This window comes from Meles meles, chromosome 8 (assembly GCF_922984935.1).
Source record: "Meles meles chromosome 8, mMelMel3.1 paternal haplotype, whole genome shotgun sequence".
Lineage (NCBI taxonomy): Eukaryota > Metazoa > Chordata > Mammalia > Carnivora > Mustelidae > Meles > Meles meles.
In genome coordinates this window covers 31,370,901-31,394,326 of record NC_060073.1, presented here as the reverse complement: position 1 = coordinate 31,394,326, position 23,426 = coordinate 31,370,901, and positions in this window count along the sequence as shown.

Sequence of the window (23,426 nt, the reverse complement as noted above, 5' to 3'; positions counted from 1 at the left end):
TCTTTCAAACCCAGATAATGTATGGATCGGGCTGCAAGAAACTTCTCAACTTTTCATAGTAACAATTATCAATTCATCGATAGTTGGAAAGAAATGCAAAGGGAATCCTATACACCATTCACCCAGCCTCTCTCAATGTTAATATCTTGCAGAATAATAGTCTACTATAAAAACTGTATATCTGACATTGGTATGATCCACATAATTTATAATAATTCTACCAGTTACACATTGACTCATGTGTGTGTTTAATTTTTTGTAAGTTTATTATATCTATAGCTTCATGTAACTCCTGCTGCAGTCAAAATATAGAACTGTACCATCAACCATGGTTCCCTCATGCAGATTCTTAGTTTCTATACCCACTACTACACTAATCTGTTCTCTACTTCTATAATCATTATTGCAACAGTATTATATAAGCGGAAACATACATCATGTAACCTATTAACTGGATTTTATCATGGGTGCCTGGCTGACTCAGTCAGTAGGACATGTAAGTCTTGATCTCAGGGTTGTGAATTTGAGCCCCACATTAGGTACAGAGATCACTTAATTAATTAGCTAATCTCCCTAATAAAAAAAGATTGTTTTTTTTTCACTCATAATAATCACCTTGAAGTTCATCTAAGCTGTTGTATCAACAGCTATCGCTGTTGTAATAGTCCATGGTATGGACATACTATGGTTTGTTTACCATGCACTTACTCACTGAGAGATATCTGAGCTGTTTTCAGTTCTGAGTTTTATGAAAAAGGCTGCCATGAACGAATATTCATATACAAGTTTCTACATGACATTAAGTTTTCATTTCTTAGAGGTAAATGTCCAAAAGTATAATTGCTGGGATGAATGAATAGAGTCCACTTTTGGTTGCAAAAGAAACTGCCAAATTATTTTCCAGAATGGTAGTACCATTTCCCATTCTCACTGGCAATGTATGAGTGATCAAGCTTCTCCAAATCCCCACTAGCATTTGATGTAACACTAATTTTTATTCTAGCCATTCTGATAGGTATTATTTCAGAAAGTATTACCGGCATTACCGAGAGAAACAGAGCCAACAGGATGTATATGTACAGAGAGAGATAAATTTATTTTAAGGAAATGGCTCATGTGATTGGGAGTCTGGAAAACCTGAAATGTTCAGGGCATGCCAGCAGGCAAAACACTCAGTGAAGAGCTGATACTGCAACTTGGCCGAAGGCAATCCAGAAGCAGAATTCCTTATTCCTTGGGGAACTTGAGTCTTTTCCTCTTTAAGGCCTTCAACTGTTTGGATGAAGACCACCCACATTATGAAGGATAATCTGCTTTACTTAAAGTCTACTGATTTAAATGTTACTCTCATCTAAAAATCACCTTCACAGCAGTATCTAGATGGGTATTTGGCCAAATACATTTGGTCAATATATTATTTTATATTTTTTAAAATGAGTTTACCTTTCATAGCCTAGCTAACTTGACCATAAAATTAACCATCACAGGTGTGTACACAACGAACTTCCTTAAAGGGAAACTTCCACTCCTGAAAATGATGGATTATGTTATCTGGATGAACCCTCCAACTAAAAACAAATAATAATTTTGAATAAAATGTTTTTAAACTTTTTAAAAAGTATCAAAGACCTAGCAAGATAATTAAAAAAATCATGAAGCCAAATTCTAAATTCCAAAAAGACCATGAACCAAAAAATAAAATAAACACAAAAAACCATCTTTACACTGCATGCATTTTCCAAATTGAAGAAAATTAAATAACAGCATTGATGACCTCTGGTTTGAGAGATAGGGAATCCAAATCTAGGGCCTGCCAAAGTAGGAAGTCAAATAAGAAACCTATTATATTAAGTAGAATTCAGAAGCATTAAACTCAGGAAAGGTTGAAGAAAAATAACCTACCTTCTATATGATAATTGCCTAGGTGTCAAGCAGAAGAAACATAAAAAAGAAGAGAACAAGAGACAAGGAGGGAGAAAATTAAAAATGTCACATCCCAGAAAGTTGTAAACAACTTAATTTCAGATGAGTTTGTTAGCAAAGATTCTTTCATAGGAGGTGAAAGAAACTTCAACTTAGGATTACGATTTCAAATGCTTCTAGACTGGTAGTGCCCATAAGAACCAGGCAGAACCAAATAAAAATTCTTTCCAGAGAAATATAACTGTATTGCAGGTACTCAAAAAATCTTCAAAAATATTTTTCAAGGGGCACCTGGGTGGCTCAGTGGGTTAAAGCCTCTGCCTTTCACTCAGGTCATGATCCCAGGGTCCTGGGATCAAGCCCCGCATCGGGCTCTCTGCTTGGCAGGGAGCCTGCTTCCTCCTCCTCTCTCTCTCTGCCTGCCTCTCTCCCTACTTGTGATCTCTATCTGTCAAATAAATAAATAAAATCTTTAAAAAATATATATTTTTTTTCAAGGACAATAATTAAAACATAAAGATAATCACACATACAACACAACAGTCCATTCTGAGAACAAGCAGGAAAAAAATAAATAGAAACAAGCACGCATCTACAGATTTTGCCATTATCACAAAAAAATTAAAGAATAATCCTTACTATGTTTAAAAAAAATAAAATCAAGGTTGAAACTATCCACAAAGGAGATTTTTAAAAGATCCCAGTATAATTTCTAGATAGGAAGAGTATATAATCAACTGATAACTTAATATTTCTGACAAAGGCTAGGCATAGCTGAAGGGAGACGGAGTATAACAGGAAACAAATTAGGGACAATATCAACGATGCAGCAAGGAAATATAAAAATGGAAAGTACAGAAGATTGGTTAAGAAAAACTGAATCTAAAGTGAGAGGCTATACCAATTCCACAAAGAAGAAGAAAGAAATATTAAAAGAGACATAAACTATATTCTGAAGAAATAACAGCTGAGAATTTTCTAGAACTGAAGAAAACACGAAGATTCAGATTAAGAAGTCCAATGAATCCAAAAATACTGCATTTGATTTAATTCTGACTGAAAAGAAAGAAGCATGTGGGTTGCATTGAGAAACTGAAGAGAAAGGGGTCAATTTTTTTGTTTTGATTTCATGTTGAATTAATTGTACTTAGTTCATGGCTTACAAACATCTTTGGTCCATGTAGTCTACACCTTTTAATACTGTTTTATCCTTTTTAGTACTTGTTTTCTAGTTCCCTTCCCAATCTTTACAGACTACCCCTAATACTTTTCATATACCTTCTTGAATCTGTAGTTATCCTCTTAACATACATAGTATTATGGGTATGGGCATTTAATTCACAGAAATTCTATTATGCTATACAGAAAAAAAGAAAAAAGAATTGCAGGGGTGCCTGGGTGTTTCAGTTGGTTCAGAGTCCAACTCTTGGTTTCAGTTCAGTCATGATCTCCAGATTGTGAGCTAGAGCCCTGCCTTGGATTCTGCACTCAGTGGTGAGTCTGCTTGAGTTTCCCTCTCCCTCTGCCCCTTTCACATGCATGCGCATGCTCTCTACCTCCCTCTAAAATAAATAAATAATAAAATAAAAAGAATCGCAGTGAATCCAAAATGGATTTTAAAAATCCATATCTCTCCATATATTTTTTTAATTTCTTTTTTCCCCCTTACTTCTCCCCCCAGTTTTGGCTCTCTTCTAATTTGGTTAGCATACATTTCTCAGGGGTCTTTGCCACCCTTTTAGTATTTTATTCTCTCATTCATATATTCTTTTTTTTTAAAGATTTTTTCTTTATTTATTTGACAGAGAGAGAGATCACAAGTAGGCAGAGAGGCAGGCAGAGAGAGAGGAGGAAGCAGGCTCCCTGCGGAGCAGAGAGCCCGATGCGGGGCTCGATCCCAGGACCCTGAGATCATGACCTGAGCCGAAGGCAGCGGCTTAATCCACTGAGCCACCTAGGTGCCCCATCTCATTCATATATTCTTATCTGGATAAAATGACAGGCAGAAAAACTCACCACAAAAAAAAAAAAAAAAGAAAGAAAGAAAGAATAAGAGGCAGTAGTGATGACTAGGGACCTATTCAATACAGACATTGGTAATATGTCAGAACTAGAGTTCAGAATAATGATTCTCAAGGTGCTAGCTGGGCTCAAAAAAGACATGGAAGATAGTAAAGAAACACTTTCTGGAGAAATAAAAACCCTTTCTGGAGAAATAAAAGAACTAAAATCTAATCAAGTTGAAATCAATAAAACTATTTTTTTTAAGATTTTATTTATTTATTAGTCAGAGAGAGAGAGAGAGTGAGCACAGGCAGACAGAGTAGCAGGCAGAGTCAGAGGGCAAAGCAGGCTCCCCGCCGAGCAAGAAGCCCGATGTGGGACTCAATCCCAGGACGCTGGGATCATGACCTGAGCCAAAGGCAGCTGCTTAACCAACTGAGCCACCCAGGCGTCCCTGAAATCAATAAAACTATTAATGAGGTGCAATCAAAAATGGAGGCTCTTACTGCTAGGATAAATGAGGTAGAAGAGAGAATTAGTGATATAGAAGACCAAATGATGGAGAATAAAGAAGCTGAGCAAAAGAGACGAACAACTACTGAACCACAAGGGGAGAATTCGAGAGATTAGTGATATCATAAGATGAAACAGTATTAGAATAATTGGGATTCCAGAAGAAGAAGAGAGAGGGGGCAAAAGATATACTGGAGTGAATTATAGTAGAGAATTTCCCTAATATGGCAAAGGGAACAAGCATCAAAATCCAGGAGGCACAGAGAACCCCCGATCAAAATCAATAAAAATAGGTCCATACCCTGTCATCTAATAGTAACACTTACAAGTCTTAGTGACAAAGAGAAAATCCTGAAACAGCTCAGGACAGGAAGTCTATAACAGGGGGAAGAGTCAAGATAGCGGGGAAGTAGCAGGCTGAGACTACAGCAGGTAGAAGGAGATGAGCTAGATAGCTTATCTAAACATTGCAAACACCTACAAATCCAACGACAGATTGAAGAGAAGAACAGCAATTCTAGAAACAGAAAATCAACCACTTTCTGAAAGGCAGGACTGGCGAAGAAGTGAATCCAAAGCAAGAGGAAGACAGACCGCAGGGGGAGGGGCTGGCTCCAGGCAGGCGGAAACATGGAGCACTAAATCAGGACTTTTAAAAGTCTGTTCCACTTAGAGACATCGCTCCAGAGGCTAAACCGGGGTAAAGCCCACAAGGGGTCAGTGTAGCCCCAGGTCCCGCAGGGTCACAGAAGGACCAGGGGTGTCTGAGTGTCCCAGAGCTCACAGGTATTAGAACGGGGAAGCTGGCTACAGAGACAGAGCCGAGGAGTGAGCTCTCAGCTCGGGGTTACCTTGAACCGGTCACAGGCTGTGTGAGTGCAGAGCACGGCCAGGGGCCAGGGAGATGGGAGTAATTGGGCAATCTTCTCTGAGAGCGGACTGAGGAGTGGAGCACCAAACTCTCGCCTCCTCCAGGCCAGAGACTGGGAGGCCGCCATTTTCATTACTGTCTCTGGAATTCTATGGAAAGCGTTCAGGGAACAAAAGCTCCTGAAAAAAAGCTCCCAAAAAGCGAACCCGAGTGGATTACTTAGCCTGGCCCCTGGTAAGGGAGGTGTAATTCCGCCTCGGGCAAAGACACTTGAGAATCACTGCAACAGGACCCTCCCCCAGAAGATCAACAAGAAATCCATCCAGGACCAAGTTCACCTACCAAGGAGAGCAGGTTCAATACCAAGGAGAGCAGTGGAATGCCAGAGGAGGAGAAAGCAAAGCAAGGAACGTATGGCTTTCTCCACATGATTCTTTAGTCTTGCGGTTAAATTAATTTTTTTCAAGTTTTTTTCTCTTCTTCTGCTAAATTTTTTTAGCTTTTACTGTTTTTTTTTAAAGATTTTATTTATTTATTTGACAGAGAGAGATCACAAGTAGATAGAGAGGCAGGCAGAGAGAGAGAGAGAGAGAGGGAAGCAGGATCCCTGCTGAGCAGAGAGCCCAATGCAGGACTTGATCCCAGGACCCTGAGATCATGACCTGAGCCGAAGGCAGCTGCTTAACCACTGAGCCACCCAGGAGCCCCTACTGTTTTCTTTTTTAACGTTTTTAACTAGTTTATCCAATATATATAATTTTTTCTTTATATTTTTTCTTTTTTTTAATTTTTTCCTTTTTTTTTTTCTGAAACTCTTTTTATCCCCTTTCTCCCCCCCCCACCATGATTTGGGGTCTCTTCTGATTTGGCTAAAGCACATTTTCCTGGGGTCTTTGCCATCCTTTTAGGATTTTACTTGCTCCTTCATATATTCTTATCTGGACAAAATGACAAGGCGGGAAATTTCACCACAAAACAAAGAACAAGAGGCAATACCGAAGGCCAAGGACCTAATCAATACAGACATTGGTAATATGTCAGATCTAGAGTTCAGAATGACGATTCTCAAGGTTCTAGCCGGGCAAGACAAAAGCATGGAAGATATTAGAGAAAACCTCTCTGGAGATACAAATGCCCTTTCTGGAGAAATAAAAGAACTAAAATCTAACCAAGTTGAAATCAAAAAAGCTATTAATGAGGTGCAATCAAAAATGGAGGCTCTCACTGCTAGGATAAATGAGGCAGAAGAAAGAATTAGTGATATAGAAGACCAAATGACAGAATAAAGAAGCTGAGCAAAACAGGGACAAACAGCTACTGGACCACGAGGGGAGAACTGGAGAGATAAGTGACACCATAAGACGAAACAACATTAGAATAAATGGGATTCCAGAAGAAGAAGAAAGAGAGAGGTGAGCAGAAGGTATATTGGAGAGAAATATTGGAGAGAACTTCCCTAATATGGCAAAGGAAACAAGCATCAAAATCCAGGAGGTGCAGAGAACCCCCCTCAAAATCAACAAGAATAGGTCCACATCCCGTCACCTAATAGTAAAATTTACATGTCTTAGTGACAACGAGAAAATCCTGAAAGCAGCCCGGGAAAAGAAGTCTGTAACACATAATGGTAAAAATATGAGATTGGCAGCAGATTTATCCACAAAGACCTGGCAGGCCAGAAAGAGCTGGCATGATATATTCAGAGCACTAAATGAGAAAAACATGCAGTCAAGAATACTATATCCAGCTACGCTACTATTGAAAATAGAAGGAGAGATAAAAAGCTTCCCGGACAAACAGAAACTGAAAATTTGCAAACACCAAACTAGCTCTACAGGAAATATTGAAAGGGGTCCTCTAAGCAAAGAGAGAGCCTAAAAGTAGTAGATCATACCTTTCTTGTCTATTACTTTTAGGGAGACAATATACAGTAACAGTCACCTTACAAGCAATACAATGGCACTAAATTCATATCTCTCAATAGTTACCCTGAATGTTAATGGGCTAAATGCCCCAATCAAAAGACTCAGGGTATCAGAATGTATAAAAAAACAAAACCCATCAATATGTTGCCTACAAGAAACTCATTTTAGACGCGAAGACACCTCCAGATTTAAAGTGAGGGGGTGGAAAACAATTTACCATGCTAATGGGCATCAGAAGAAAGCTGGAGTGGCAATCCTTATATAAGATCAATTAGATTTTAGCCAAAGACTATAATAAGAGATGAGGAACGACACTATATCATACTCAAAGGGTCTGTCCAACAAGAAGATCTAACAATTTTAAATATCTATGCCCTTAACATGGGAGCAGCAAGCTATATAAACCAATTAATAACAAAATCAAAGAAACACATTGACAATAATAGTAGGGGACTTTAACACTCCCCTCACTGAAATGGACAGATCATCCAAGCAAAAGATCAACAAGGAAATAAAGGCCTTAAATGACACTAGACCAGATGGACATCACAGATATATTCAGAACATTTCACCTCAAAGCAACAGAATAAACATTCTTCTGTAGTGCACATGGAACATTCTCCAGAATAGATCACATCCTGGGTCCTAAATCAGGTCTCAACCGGTATCAAAAGATTGGGATCATTCCCTGCATATTTTCAGACCACAATGCTCTGCAGCTAGAACTCAATCACAAGAGGAAATTTGGAAAGAACCCAAATACATGGAGACTAAACAGCATCCTTCTAAAGAATGAATGGGTCAACCAGGAACTTAAAGAAGAATTGAAAAAATTCATGGAAACAAATGATAATGAAAACACAATGGTCCAAAATCTGTGGGATACAGCAAAGGCCGTCCTGAGAGGAAAATATATAGTGGTACAAGCCTTTCTCAAGAAACAAGAAAGGTCTCAGGTACACAACATGACCCTACACCTAAAGGAGATGGAGAAAGAACAAGAAAGAAACCCTAAACCCAGCAGGAGAAGAGAAATCATAAAGATCGGAGCAGAAATCAATGAAATAGAAACCAAAAAAACAATAGAACAAATCAACGAAACTAGGAGCTGGATCTTTGAAAAGAATTAGTAAAATTGATAAACCCCTGGCCAGACTTATCAAAAAGAAAAGGGAAAGGACCCAAATAAATAAAATCATGAATGAAAGAGGAGAGATCACGGGGTGCCTGGGTGGCTCAGTGGGTTAAAGCCTCTGCCTTCGGCTCAGGTCATGGTCCCAGGGTCCTGGGATCGAGCCCCGCATCAGGCTCTCTGCTTGGCAGGGAGCCTGCTTCCTCCTCTCTCTCTGCCTGCCTCTCTGCCTGGTTGTGATTTCTCTCTGTCAAAGAAATAAAAAAAAAAAAAAAAGGAAAGAGGAGAGATCACAACTAACACCAAAGAAATACAGACAATTATAAGAACATACTATGAACAACTCTACATCAACAAATTTGACAATCTGGAAGAAATGGATGCATTCCTAGAGACATATAAACTACCACAACTGAACCAGGAAGAAATAGAAAACCTGAACAGACCCGTCACCAGTAATGAGATTTAAACAGTCATCAAAAATCTCCAAACAAAACCCCAGGGCCAGATAGCTTCCCAGGGGAATTCTACCAAACATTTAAAGAGGAACTACTTCCTATTCTCCTGAAACTGTTCCAAAAAATAGAAATGGAAGGAAAACTTCCAAACTCATTTTATGAGGCCAGCAACACCTTGATCCCAAAACCAGACAAGGATCCCATCAAAAAAGAGAACTACAGACCAATATCCTTGATGAACACAGATACGAAAATTCTCACCAAAATACTAGCCAATAGGATCCAACAGTACATTAAAAGGATTATTCACCACGACCAAGTAGGATTTATTCTGGGGCTGCAAGGTTGGTTCAACATCCGCAAATCAATCATGTGATACAACACATTAACAAAAGAAAGAAAAGAACCATATGATACTCTCAATAGATGCTGAAAAAGTATTTGACAGAGTATAGCATCCCTTCCTGATCAAAACTCTTCAAAGTGTAGGGATAGAGGGCACATACCTCAATATTATCAAATCCATCTATGAAAAACCCACCACAAATACCATTCTCAATGGAGAAAAACTGAAAGCTTTTCTGTTAAGGTCAGGAACACGGCAGGGATGTCCATTATCACCACTGCTATTCAACATAGTACCAGAAGTCCTAGCCTCAGCAATCAGACAACAAAAGGAAATTAAAGGCATCCAAATCAGCAAAGAGGAAGCCAAACTATCACTCTTTGCAAATGATATGATACTATATGTGGAAAACGCAAAAGACTCCACTCCAAAACTGCTAGAACTTGTACAGGAATTCAGTAAAGTGTCAGGATATAAAATCAATGCACAGAAATGAGTTGCATTTCTCTACACCAACAAGACAGAAGAAAGAGAAATTAAGGAGTCAATCCCATTTACAATTGCACCCAAAACTGTAAGACACCTAGGAATAAACCTAACCAAAGAGGCTAAGAATCTATACTCAGAAATCTATAAAGTACTCATGAAAGAAATTGAGGAAGACACAAAGAAATGGAAAAATGTTCCAGGCTCCTGGATTGGAAGAACAAATATTGTGAAAATGTCTATGCTACCTAAAGCAATCTACACATTCAATGCAATCCCTATCAAAATAACATCCATTTTTTCAAAGAAATGGAACAAATAATCCTAAAATTTATATGGAACCAGAAAAGACCTCAAATAGCCAAAGGAATATTGAAAAAGAAAACCAAAGTTGGTGGCATCACAATTCCGGACTTCAAGCTCTATTACAAAGCTGTCATCATCAAGACAGCATGGTACTGGCACAAAAACAGACACATAGATCAATGGAACAGAATAGAGAGCCCAGAAATAGACCCTCAACTCTATGGTCAACTAATCTTCGACAAAGTAGGGAAGAATGTCCAATGGAAAAAAGACAGCCTCTTCAATAAATGGTGTTGGGAAAATCAGACAGCCACATGCAGAAAAATGAAATTGGACCATTTCCTTATACCACACATGAAAATAGACTCAAAATGGATGAAGGACCTCAATGTGAGAAAGGAATCCATCAAAATCCTTGAGGAGAACGCAGGCAGCAACCTCTTTGACCTAAGCCGCAGCAACATCTTCCTAGGAACATCGCCAAAGGCAAGGGAAGCAAGGGCAAAAATGAACTATTGGGATTTCATCAAGATCAAAAGCTTTTGCACAGCAAAGGAAACAGTTAACAAAACCAAAAGACAACTGACAGAAGGGGAGAAGATATTTGCAAACGACCTATCAGATAAAGGGCTAGTGTCCAAAATCTATAAAGAACTTATCAAACTCAACACCCAAAGAACAAATAATGCAATCAAGAAATGGGCAGAAGACATGAACAGACATTTCTGCAAAGAAGACATCCAGATGGCCAACAGACACATGAAAAAGTGCTCCACGTCACTCGGCATCAGGGAAATACAAATCAAAACCCCAATGAGATATCACCTCACACCAGTCAGAATGGCTAAAATTAACAAGTCAGGAAATGACAGATGCTGGCGAGGATGCGGAGAAAGGGGAACCCTCCTACACTGTTGGTGGGAATGCAAGCCGGTGCAATCACTCTGGAAAACAGCATGGAGGTTCCTCAAAATGTTGAAAATAGAGCTACCCTATGACTCAGCAATTGCACTACTGGGTATTTACCCTAAAGATACAAACGTAATGATCCAATGGGGCACGTGCACCTGAATGTTTATAGCACTGATGTCTACAATAGCCAGACTATGGAAAGAACCTAGATGTCCATCAACAGATGAATGGATAAAGAAGATGTGGTATATATACACAATGGAATACTATGCAGCCATCAAAAGAAATGAAATATTGTCATTTGCGATGACGTGGATGGAACTAGAGGGTATCATGCTTCGTGAAATAAGTCAATCGGAGAAAGACAACTATCATATGATCTCCCTGATATGAGGAAGTGGAGATTCAACATGGGGGTTAGGGGTATAGGAGAAGAATAAATGAAACAAGATGGGATTAGGAGGGAGACAAACCATAAGTGACTCTTAATCTCACAAAACAAACTGAGGGTTGCTGGGGGGAGGGGGTTTGGGAGAGGGGGTGGGGTTATGGACATTGGGGAAGGTATGTGCTATGGTGAGTGCTGTGAAGTGTGTAAACCTGGCGATTCACAGACCTGTACCCCTGGGGATAAAAATACATTATATGTTTATTAAAAAATTTAAAAATTTTTTAAAAAGTCTGTAACATACAGTGGTAGAAACATTAGATTGACAGCAGACTTATCCACAGAGACCTGGCAGGCCAGAACGAACTGGCATGATATATTCAGAGCACTAAATGAGAGAAAATAGGCAGCCAAGAATATTATATCCAGCTAGGATATCATTGAAAATAGAAGGAAAGATAAAAAGCTTCCGGGACAAACCAAAACTAAAAGAATTTGCAAACACCAAACCAGCCCTACATAAAATACTGAAAGGTGTCCTCTAAGCAAAGAGAGAACCTAAAAGTAGTAGACCAAAAAGGAACAGAGACAATATACGATAACAGTCACCTTATAGGCAATACAATGGCACTAAATTCATATCTCTCAATAGTTACTTTGAATGTAAACGGGCTAAAGGTCCCATTCAAAAGACACAGGGTATCAGAATGGATAAAAAAACAAAACCCATCAATATGCTGTCTACAAGAAACTCATTTTAGACCCAAAGACACCTCCAGATTTAAAGTGAGGGGGTAGAAAACAATTTACCATGCTAATGGACATCAAAAGAAAATTGGGATGGCAATCCCTTTATCAGATAAATTAGATTTTAGGCAAAGACTATAATAAGAGTTGAGGAAGGACATTATATCATACTTAAAGGGTTTGTCCAACAAGAAAATCTAACGATTTTAAATATCTATGCCCCTAACATGGGAGCAGCAAGCTATATAAACCAATTAATAACAAAATCAAAGAAACACATCAATAATAATACAATAATAGTAACCCCCTCACTGAAATGGACAGTTCATCCAAGCAAAAGATCAACAAGGAAATAAAGGCCTTAAATGACACACTGGACCAGATGGACATCACAGATATATTCAGAACATTCCATCCCAAAGCAACAGAATACACATTCTTCTCTAGTGCACATGGAACATTCTCCAGAATAGATCACATCCTGGGTCACAAATCAGGTCTCAACCATACCAAAAGATTGGGATCATTCCCTGTATATTTTTAGACCACAATGCTCTGAGGCTAGAACTCAGTCACAAGAGTAAAGTTGGAAAGAACTCAAATACATGGAGGCTAAAGAGCATCCTACTAAAGAATGAATGGATCAACCAGGAAATTAAAGAAGAATTGAAAAAAATTCATGGAAACAAATGAAAATGAATATACAACTGTTCAAAATCTGTGGGACACCACAAAGGCAGTCCTGAGAGGAAAGTATACAGTGATACAAGCCTTTCTCAAGAAAAAAGAAAGGTCTTAAGTACACAACATAACCCTACACCTAAAGGAGCTGGCAAAAGAACACCAAAGAAACCGTAAACCCAAGCGTAACAAATAACATGGAGGACATGGGGAGATGGAGAGGAGAGGGAGTTAAGGGAAACTGGAAGGGGAGATGAACCATGAGAGACTATGGACTCTGAAAAACAACCAGAGGGTTTTGAAGGGGCGGGGGGGGTGGGAGGTTGAGGAACCAGGTGGTGGGTAATAGGGAGGGCACGTACTGCATGGAGCACTGGGTGTGATGCCAAAACAATGAACACTGTTATGCTGTAAATAAACAAATAAACAAAACAAACAAAAAAAAAAAAACCCTAAACCCAGCAGAAGGGAAATAATAAAGATCAGAGCAGAAATCAATGAAATAGAAACCAAAAGAACAACAGAACAAATCAATGAAACTAGGAGCTGGTTCTTTGAAAGAATTAATAAGATTGATAAACCCCTGGCCAGAGTTATCAAAAAGTAAAGAGAAAGGACCCAAATAAATAAAATGATGAATGAAAAAGGAGAGATCACAATGTTGTGATCTCTCCTCCATAAACAATTATAAGAACATATTATAAGCAACTATATACCAGCAAATTTGACAATCTGGAAGAAATGGATGCATTCCTAGAGATGTAAAAACTACCCAAACTGGGGCGCCAGGGTGGCTCAGTGGATTAAGCCTCTGCCTTCGGCTCAGGTCATGATCCCAGGGTTCTGGGATTGAGCCCCGCATCGGGCTCTCTGCTCAGCAGGGAGCCTGCCTCCTCCTCTCTCTCTGCCTGCCTCTCTGCCTGCTTGTGATCTCTGTCAAATAAATAAATAAAATCTTAAAAAAAAAAAAAACTACCCAAACTGAACCAGGAAGAAATAGAAAACCTGAACAGACCTATAACCAGTAAAGAGATTGAAGCAGTCATCAAAAATCTTCCAACAAACAAGAGCCCAGGACCAGATGGCTTCCCAGGTGAATTCTACCAAATATTTAAAGAAGAATAATACCTATTCTCCTGAAACTGTTCCAAAAATAGAAATGGAAGGAAAACTTCCAAACTCATTTTATGAGGCCAGCATTACCTTGATTCCAAAACCAGACAAAGACCCCATCAAAAAAGAGAATTACAGACCGATATTCCTGAGGAACATGGATGCAAAACTTCTCACCAAAATACTAGCCAATAGGATACAACAGTACATTAAAAGGATTATTCACCACGACCAAGCGGGATTTATTCCTGGGTTGCAAGGCTGGTTCAACATCACAAATCAATCAATGTGATACAATACATTAATAAGAAAGAACAAGAACCACATGATACTCTCAATAGATGCTGAAAAAACATTTGACAAAGTACAGCATCCTTTCTAGATCAAAACTCTTCAAAGTGTAGGGATAGAGAGTATATACCTCAATACCATCAAAGCCATCTATGAAAAACCGAGAGTGAATATCATTTTCAATGGGGAAAAACTGAAAGATTTCCCGTAAGGTCAGGAACATGGCAGGGCTGTCCACTATCACCACTGCTATTCAACATAGTACTAGAAGTCCTAGCCTCAGCAATCAGACAACAAAAGGAAATTAAAGGCATCCAAATCAGCAAAGAAGAAGCCAAACTCTCACTCTTTGCAGATGATATGTGGAAAAACCAAAAGACTCCACTCCAAATCTGCTAGAACTCATACAGGAATTTAGTAAAGTGTCACGATATAAAATCAATGTACAGAAATCAGTTGTGTTTTGATACACCAACAGCAACACAGAAGAAAGAGAAATTAAGTAATCAATCCCATTTACAATTGCACCCAAAACCATAAGATACCTAGGTATAAACCTAACCAAAGAGGAAAAAAATCTGTACTCAGAACACTATAAAGTACTTATGTAAGAAATTGAGGAAGACACAAAGAAATGGAAAAAGGTTCCATGCTCATGGATTGGAAGAACAAATATTATGAAAATGTCTATGCTACCCAAAATAATCTATGCATTTAATGAAATCCCTATCAAAATACCATCAATTTTTTGCAAAGAAATGAAACAAATAATCCTAAAATTTATATGGAACCAAAAAAGCCCCAGAATAGCCAGAGGAATGTTGAAAAAGAAATCTAAAGTTGGCAGCATCACAATTCCAGACTTCAAGCTCTATTACAAAGCTGTCATCATCAAGACAGTATGGTACTGGCATAAAAACAGACACACAGATCAATGGAACAGAATAGAGAGCCCAGAAATGGACCCTCAACTCTATGGTCAACTAATCTTCAACAAAGCAGGAAAGAATGTCCAATGGAAAACAGGCAGCCTCTTCAACAAATGGTATTGGAAATTGGACAGCCACATGAAGAAGAATGAAACTGGGCCATTTCCTTATACCACACACAAAAATAGACTCCAAATGGATGAAAGACCTCAATGTGAGAAAGGAATCCATCAAAATCCTTGAGGAGAACACAGGCAGCAACCTCTTTGACCTCAGCCGCAGCAACGTCTTCCTAGAAACATCGCCAAAGGCAAGGGAAGCAAGGGCAAAAATGAACTATGGGGAATTCATCAAGGTCAAAAGCTTTTGCACAGCAAAGGAAACAGTTAACAAAACCAAAAGACAACTGACAGAAGGGGAGAAGATATTTGCAAATGATCTATCAGATAAAGGGCTAGTATCCAAAATCTATAAAGAACTTATCAAACTCAACACCCAAAGAACAAACAATCCAATCAAGAAATGGGCAGAGGACATAAACAGACATTTCTGCAAAGAAGACATCCAGATGGCCAACAGACACATAAAAAAGTGCTCCACCACATCACTCAGCATCAGGGAAATACAAATCAAAACCGCAATGAGATACCACCTCACACCAGTCAGAATGGCTAAAATTAACCAGTCAGGAAATGACAGATGTTGGCAAGGATGTGGAGAAAGGGGAACCCTCCTACACTGTTGGTGGGAATGCAAGCTGGTGCAGCCACTCTGGAAAACACTATGAAGGTTCCTCATAAAGTTGAAAATAGAGCTACCTTACGACCTGGCAATCGCACAACTGGGTATTTATCCTACAGATACAAATGTAGTGATCCGAAGGAGCACATGCACCCAAATGTTTATAGCACTGATGTCCACAATAGCCAAACTATGGAAAGAACCTAGATGTCCATCAACAGATGAATGGATTAAGAAGATGTGGTATATATATACAATGGAATACTATGCAGCCATCAAAAAACCTGAAATCTTGCCATTTGCAACAACATGGTTGGAACTAGAGGGTATTATGCTGAGCGAAATAAGTCAACAAGAGAAAGACAATTATCATATGCTCTCTCTGATATGAGGAATTTGAGAGGCACAGCAGGGGGCCGCAGGAGTAGGAAGGGAAAAAATCAAACAAGATGGGACTAGAGAGAGAGACAGACCATAAGAGACTCTTAATCTCAGGAGACAAATTGAGGGTTGCTGTGGGTTGGGGGGAGGGATAGGATGGCTGGGTTATGGACATTGGGGAGGGTATGTGCTATGGTGAGTGCTGTGAATTGTGTAAGACTGATGATTCACATACCTGTACCCCTGAAGCAAATAATACATTATATGTTAATTAAATAAAAGAAATACGGGTAAGAAAGCAATTGATTCTATCAACAGGACTTACAATGAATGTTATAAAAAAGATAGCATCAGTACTAGACCTTAAATATTAGTCTGGCAAAGACAATGGGGGGAAATAAGCAAGATAATAACTATATGTTTACACTGTATCAATTTACCAATAGAAATGTGTACTAGATACTGCAAACTAGATGAAGTGCCACTCAATTGTGAGAGCCAGTATTGCTATTTTATTCATTCTTGTCTCCCAGAGCCACACATTACATCTGGCACATAACAGTACTAAATAAAACTTCATTCAGTTCAAAACATAGCAAATTTACTCCAGCTTTAATGCCTACGTACTTGCTATTCCTTCTTCAAGCAATGCTCTACCTCCACATTTACACAGAATTTCCTTCATGTTTTTCAGGTCTCATGTCAAATGTTACTTCTTCAAGGGTGCCAGAATGGCTCAGACCTCCGAGTGGCTAACTCTGTTTCAGTTCAGGTCACGATCTCAGGGTTGTGAGATCAAGTTCCACATCGGGCTCCACACTCAGTGTGGAGTCCACCTGAGATGCTCTCTCTCTTTCTGCCCCTCATCCGACTTGCACACTCCCTCTCTCTCTAAAAATAGATCTTTAAAAAATGTTAGCTCTTCAATATGCATCACACCCCATTACTCTTCAGTAATTATCTGTTAATTATCTAATAACTTCATTAAATCTCTTCCTATAAAAAGTAAGCTTTGAAGAGTACCTGGGTGGTTCAGTTGGTTGGGCATACGAGTTTTGGTTTTGGCTCAGGTCATGATCTCAGAGTCATAGCATTAAGCTCTGCAATGGGCTCCATACTCCCTGCAGAGTCTGCTTGAGATTCCCTTCCTCTCCCTTTGCCCCTTCCCCGCCACACACATGCATATATACACATATGCATGCACTGTCTCTCTCTCTCTCTCTCTTCATTTCTCTCAAATAAATAAATAAATAAAATCTTTAAAAAATAAGTTTTGTGAGAGTACAGTCTCATCTATACTGGCCATGCTATGTCTTCAGCACCTAGGACAGGGCCCAATAATACAATAATACCCAAGACTACATAAATATTTGTTGAATATTGAATGAATTTACTTCATTTCCCCAGTCCTGAAAGATATTTAGTTAGTAACTCTTGCTATAGGCACATAATCATTCAAAGAGCATCAGACTGAGAATCAGTTGATATTAACAAATCTATTAAATGGTAGTCACGTTAATTGCAGACAAATTGCTTGACCTTTCTGGATCTACTTTCTTACTTTATCTCTAATTTTACTTCCAGCTAGAAGTTCTATCTAGTGACATCATGTGAACAATTCTCAATGCATCTTCAGTTGACTATCTCAGAAGTATTCTCATTTTTTTTACCTCCAATTTAACAAATCAAAATTTGGACTTTTTCACCCTCAAATTTTTTAAACTCCAATTCTGTCAGTAGTATCAAATATTTTATTTAAATCTCCAAGATGAACACTCACAAAATCTTTGATCTTTGTCTTTCTCTTTCTCTTTTACTCCCCTTCATCTCCTAAAATCTAATATCTAAATAGACCTGTTTGTTCTTCCTTCTAATAGCCCCTTAGACTCATTCTGCATCACTCCTACTGCTATCAGTCAAGTCAGACCCTCATTATCTCAGACATGAGTTATAATCACTTTTTCCTATTATCTCTTTAATCTTCTCTCCTTCAATCTAATCTGCATATTTCTCCAAAACTATTTTTCAAAATACCACTTAAATCTCATCAATATCCAAATTCAAAAGGGCTCTCCTTATCTACAAACCAAGTCCAAATGCATCTGCCTGACTTTTAAGGGTTCCCCACTTTCTAGTTTCATCCTCCTTTTCAATTTTCATCTTCTGTAAACAAAAAAGTTCCCAACAAAGAACCAAGATGTCCTCTACTATAATTTCCTTTCTGTCTCCTACCTAATCCATGCTTACTCCCACCTCTATACCTACAATAAATTTTCAATCCCCCATTATCTAAATTCTATCCATGTTTTATGCCCAATTCAAGACCTCTTTTCTCCAAGAATCCTTCCCTGAGCACTCTACCCCATTCTGATCCCTCCATTCTTTAAATTTCTGTTGTATGCTTAAATTCAACACAACATTTAATAATAATTCTCCAGTTTTTCTATTTGTGTTCAATCTGTCTCTCACATGGGATGTTTTTTAAGTGCAAGAACTATTCTACACTTACTTCATTTATGATCCTGCATCATTTAATACAGCTATAGGCACAAAGAACTCAGTGAATTAAAAGGCAACTAAGAGAGCTTTTGTGGGGCACCTGGGTGGCTCAGTGGGTTAAAGCCTCTGCCTTCAGCTCAGGTCATGATCCCAGGGTCCTGGGATTGAGCCCCACATCGGGCTCTCTGCTCAGCAGGGAGCCCACTTCCCTCTCTCTCTCTCTGCCTGCCTCTCTGCCCACTTGTGATCTCTGTCTGTCAAATAAATAAATAAAATGTTTTTTTTTTTTAAAGAGCTTTTGTTTGTTTTTTAAGTAGGCTCCACGCCTAACATGGGGCTCAAACTCAAAACTCCGTATTAAGAGTCGGACATTCTACCAACTGTGCCAGGCAGGTCCTCTTAGAACTTCTTGCATATTACAAAACAATTTCAACTGTATTTTCCACTTGATCCTTAAGTTGCTTCTCTGATGTGTTCAGGCCTACACTTGCATAAAAACTAAACTGTTCTGGGGCTCCAGGGTGGTTCGGTCAATTAAGTGTCTGACTTCAGCCCAGGTCATTTTCTAAGGGTCCTGGGATCAATCTCCAAGTCAGCTCCCCACTCAGTGGGGAGTCAGCCAGTCCCTCTGCTCCTCCACCCCGCTCATGTTTTCTCTCTCTCTCTTTCTCTCAAATAAATAAAATCTTAAAAAACAAAAACAAAACCTTGACTACTCTAACACCTGTGAAACCTTGGAGTAAAAGACTAATTTTTCTGAGACCCAGTTTCCTAACCTGATAATAAATTTCAAGTTTAACCCAAAAAGATAGGCTCATTTTAAGAGATCAGCATTTTGAAAGCTTGAAACATATTTTTAGATAGATTAACAACCCCAATCAGCTAAATTCATAAATGTGAAGAGAATGCAGGAAAAATCTGTAACCATGTCTGATTTCAATTTATATACTATTGAAACTAAAAAATATTATACATAATTATACAAATGTTTTAAGTATTATTCCTATTTTACCAGAAAGCTGTACTTCTTTAAATAGATCTAATTTATTACTTACATTAAAACATATCTCAAAAGAGATTTAAGGTACTGAATTAAGACACTTGCTACATTTTCATTTGTGATTTTTTATTACTACAGAAGACTAAATTATCTCCATCAGAATGCTCCTTTATATGGGAAATCAGTGTCAAAATATTATTCATTTTTCAGACACACATTTCGGGGCACCTAACTGGCACAGTCAGTTTAACATCCAACTCTTGGTTTTGGCTCAGGTCATGATCTCAGGATCATGAAATCAAGCCCCCCAGCAGTCTCTGTGCTCAGTGCTGAATCTGCTTGAGATTGTCTCCCATCTCCTTCTGCTCCTCCTGCTCATGCACACATACACTCTCTCTCTCAAATAAATACGTCCTTTAAAAAATAAATAAATGTGGGCACCTGGGTGGCTCAGTCAGTTAAGTGTCTGCCTTCAGCTCAGGTCATAATCCCGGGGTCCTGGGATGGAGTCCCACATCAGTCTCCCTGCTTAGGGGCAAGCCTGCTTCTCCCTCTCCCTCTGCCTGCTGCTGCTCCTGCTTGTGTGCACAGGCATGCTTGCTCGCGCACGCTCTCTCTCTGTCAAATAAATAATAAAATCTTTTTTTAAATAAATAAATAAATGCACTCTAAGTATACCTACTTAGTGACTCAGTATTTGTTTCTTGCTACATATAACATTAGTTTTGGGGTAGTTTTAAGTAAGAGAAAGCACAAGTGCACATGCAGGAGTGGGGGCAGGTTGGGGGAAAGGCAGAGGGAAAGGGATAGAGAGAACCCCAAGCACCCTCCATGACCAGGGGGAGCCTTATGTGGGCCTCAATCCCACAACCCTGAGATCATGACCTGATCTGAGATCAAGAGTCAGAAGCTTAACCAACTGAACCACCTAGGCACCCCATAATGTTACTTATCTTAGATACTCAAAGTTCAGAGACTGCCTGGATGGCTCATTCGTTAAGTGTCTACCTTCAGCTCAGGTCACAGTCCCTCACTGGGCTCCCTGCCCAGTGGGAAACTTTTTCTTCCTCTCCCACTCCCCCTGCTTGTATTCCCTCTCTCGTGGTCTCTCTATCAGATAAATAAAATCATTTTTATAACTAACTAAATAAGTAAATAAATACTCAAAGTTTGAAATCATTAACCAAATATTTACAAATTTCGGAATAATAATCTCTATGTCAAAGGCAGAAAATTATATTACTTTTTTAATAATCAACAGTGCTAAATAAACAACAAGAGCAACGAAATAAATCCAGGTTTCTCCAAGTGTGGTTCCTGTATCAACAATATCAGTAAGACCTAAAGGACTTTTAGAAATACAAATCTTTGCCTATGTTACCTTGATATTGGCTACAGTCTCAATAGGCTATCGTTTTTTATAATGACAAAATGGCTGCAGGCAGTTACCAAAGCTACAAACTTCCTTGCTCCTTCTTCCCACAAGGAAAAGATGGCATCCTAATAAAAGTCCCAAGGTTCTCTATTTGGGGCTGCATCGGTTACTTTTCCAACCCTGAACCCAGCTCCACAAGCTCAACCTCAGGATCCAGGTTAATCTCACCAACATCACTAAGCCTGAAAAAGTGCAAACTACTTAGGGAAATGTCAGGTACTGTTAGCAGGAAAAAGGAAGAATATATGGGGGTCAATAAAAACAACTCTCATAATAGCTTACCACACAGCTCTAAATGAGTTAAAATACAAGAGTAAACTCACTGCTTTTTTTCCTTTGGATTAAAGGCAAGTGCCACATTAGTAATCCAAAAAGTATATATAAAATAACATCTTTAGGGGCACTTGGGTGGCTCAGTGGGTTAAAGCCTCTGCCTTTGGCTCGGGTCATGATCCCAGTGTCCTGGGATCGAGCCCCGCATAGGGCTCTCTGCTTAGCTGGGAAGCTGCTTCCCCCCTCTCTCTCTGCCTGCCTCTGCCTGCTTGTCATCTCTGTCTGTCAAATAAATAAACAAAATCTTTTTTTTTAAGATTTTATTTATTTATTTGTCAGAGAGAGAGAGAGAGCGAGAGTGAGCACAGGCAGACAGAGTGGCAGGCAGAGACAGAGAGAGAAGCAGGCTCCCCGCTGAGCACGGAGCCTGATGTGGGACTCGATCCCAGGATGCTGGGATCATGACCTGAGCCGCTTAACCAACTGAGCCACCCAGGCATCCCAATAAACAAAATCTTTAAAAAAAAAAATTTTTTTACTAATCAAATTAGCAGTTTTTTTAATAATTACTATCTAAGGGCACAAGAGTGACTCAGTTAACTAAGCATCTGACTCTTGGTTTCAGCACAAGTCATGGTCTCAGGGTCGTGGGATCAAGCCCCACAGCAGGCTCTATGCTCAGCGGGGAATCTGCTTGAGATTCTCTCCCTCCCTCTCCCTCTGCCCCTGCCCCAACCTCTCATATGCATGCTTTCCCTCTCTCCTTCCCTCTCCCTCTCTCTCTAAAAATAAATAAATATTTTATTCATTTTTTACAAGATTTTTAGTTATTGGGGCACCTGGGTGGCTCAGTGGATTAAAGCCTCTGCCTTCGGCTCAGGTCATGATCTCAGGGTCCTGGGATTGAGCCACGCATCGGGCTCTCTGCTCAGCGGGGAGCCTGCTTCCTCCTCTCTCTCTGCCTGCCTCTCTGCCTAGTTGTGATTTCTGTCAAATAAATAAATAAAATCTTTTTTAAAAAAAAGATTTTTATTTATTTATTTGACAGAGAGACACAGTGAAAAGGAATACAAGCAGAGGGAGTGGAAGAGGGAGAAGCAGGCTTCCTGCCGAGCAGGCAGCCCAATGCAGGGCTCGAACCCAGGACCCCAGGATCATGACCGGAGCTGAAGGCATACATTCAACAACTGAGCCACCCAGGGGCCCCATAAATCTTTAAAAAATACTTTCTAGTACTAGTAAAGGGATGGTGAAACTGGCATTCAATCAATTCTGGTAGAAATATAAGCAGAAACAATCCTATCGAAAACAATTTAGAATGCCTCAAGAGTCCTAAACTATACAGATGTATACTCACTTTACTTCTGAGAATCCACACAAAAGAAAAAATCCTAAATGTACAAAAATTTCCACTTTAACAGATTTACTACTACTTATTCATAAAAACAAGAAAGAATAATTGGAAACAACCTAAATGTCCAGGAATAAGAAAATAATCAATTACATTATCACCACCTGGTGCAATATATGCAGCCCCTTAAAACGAAAATAGCTAATATTTGTTGAGCACTAATACATGCAAGACACTCTTAACACTATATTCAGTTCTCAAAAAAAACTTTGAGATATTTACTATTAGTATTTCTATTTCAGAAATGAAAAATCTGCAACATAAGGAGATTATGTATTTGCCCAAGGTTACACATAAGGGATGGAACCAAGATATAAACCCAATAATCTAGATCCAGGCTTGTATTCTTAACCACCACATTACACTACCTCTCCATATTGTGTTTGTGTAATTTATAACAATAAAATCCTTATGTATGTTTTCTAAAAAGCAAACAATCAACAACAAAAACAGAACTTAGAGTCTTCCAGTTAAAGTTAGTGGGTTGGAGGGACACCTGGGTGGCTCAGTCAGTTAAGCATCTGTCTTCAGCCCACGTTATGATTCCAGGGTCCTTGGCTCAAACTCTATGTCAAGCTCCCCACTCAGCAGGGAGCCTCTACCCCCCTCTTCCTCCCCCCAACCACTCCCGCATGCTCTCTCTCTCAAATAAATCAATAAA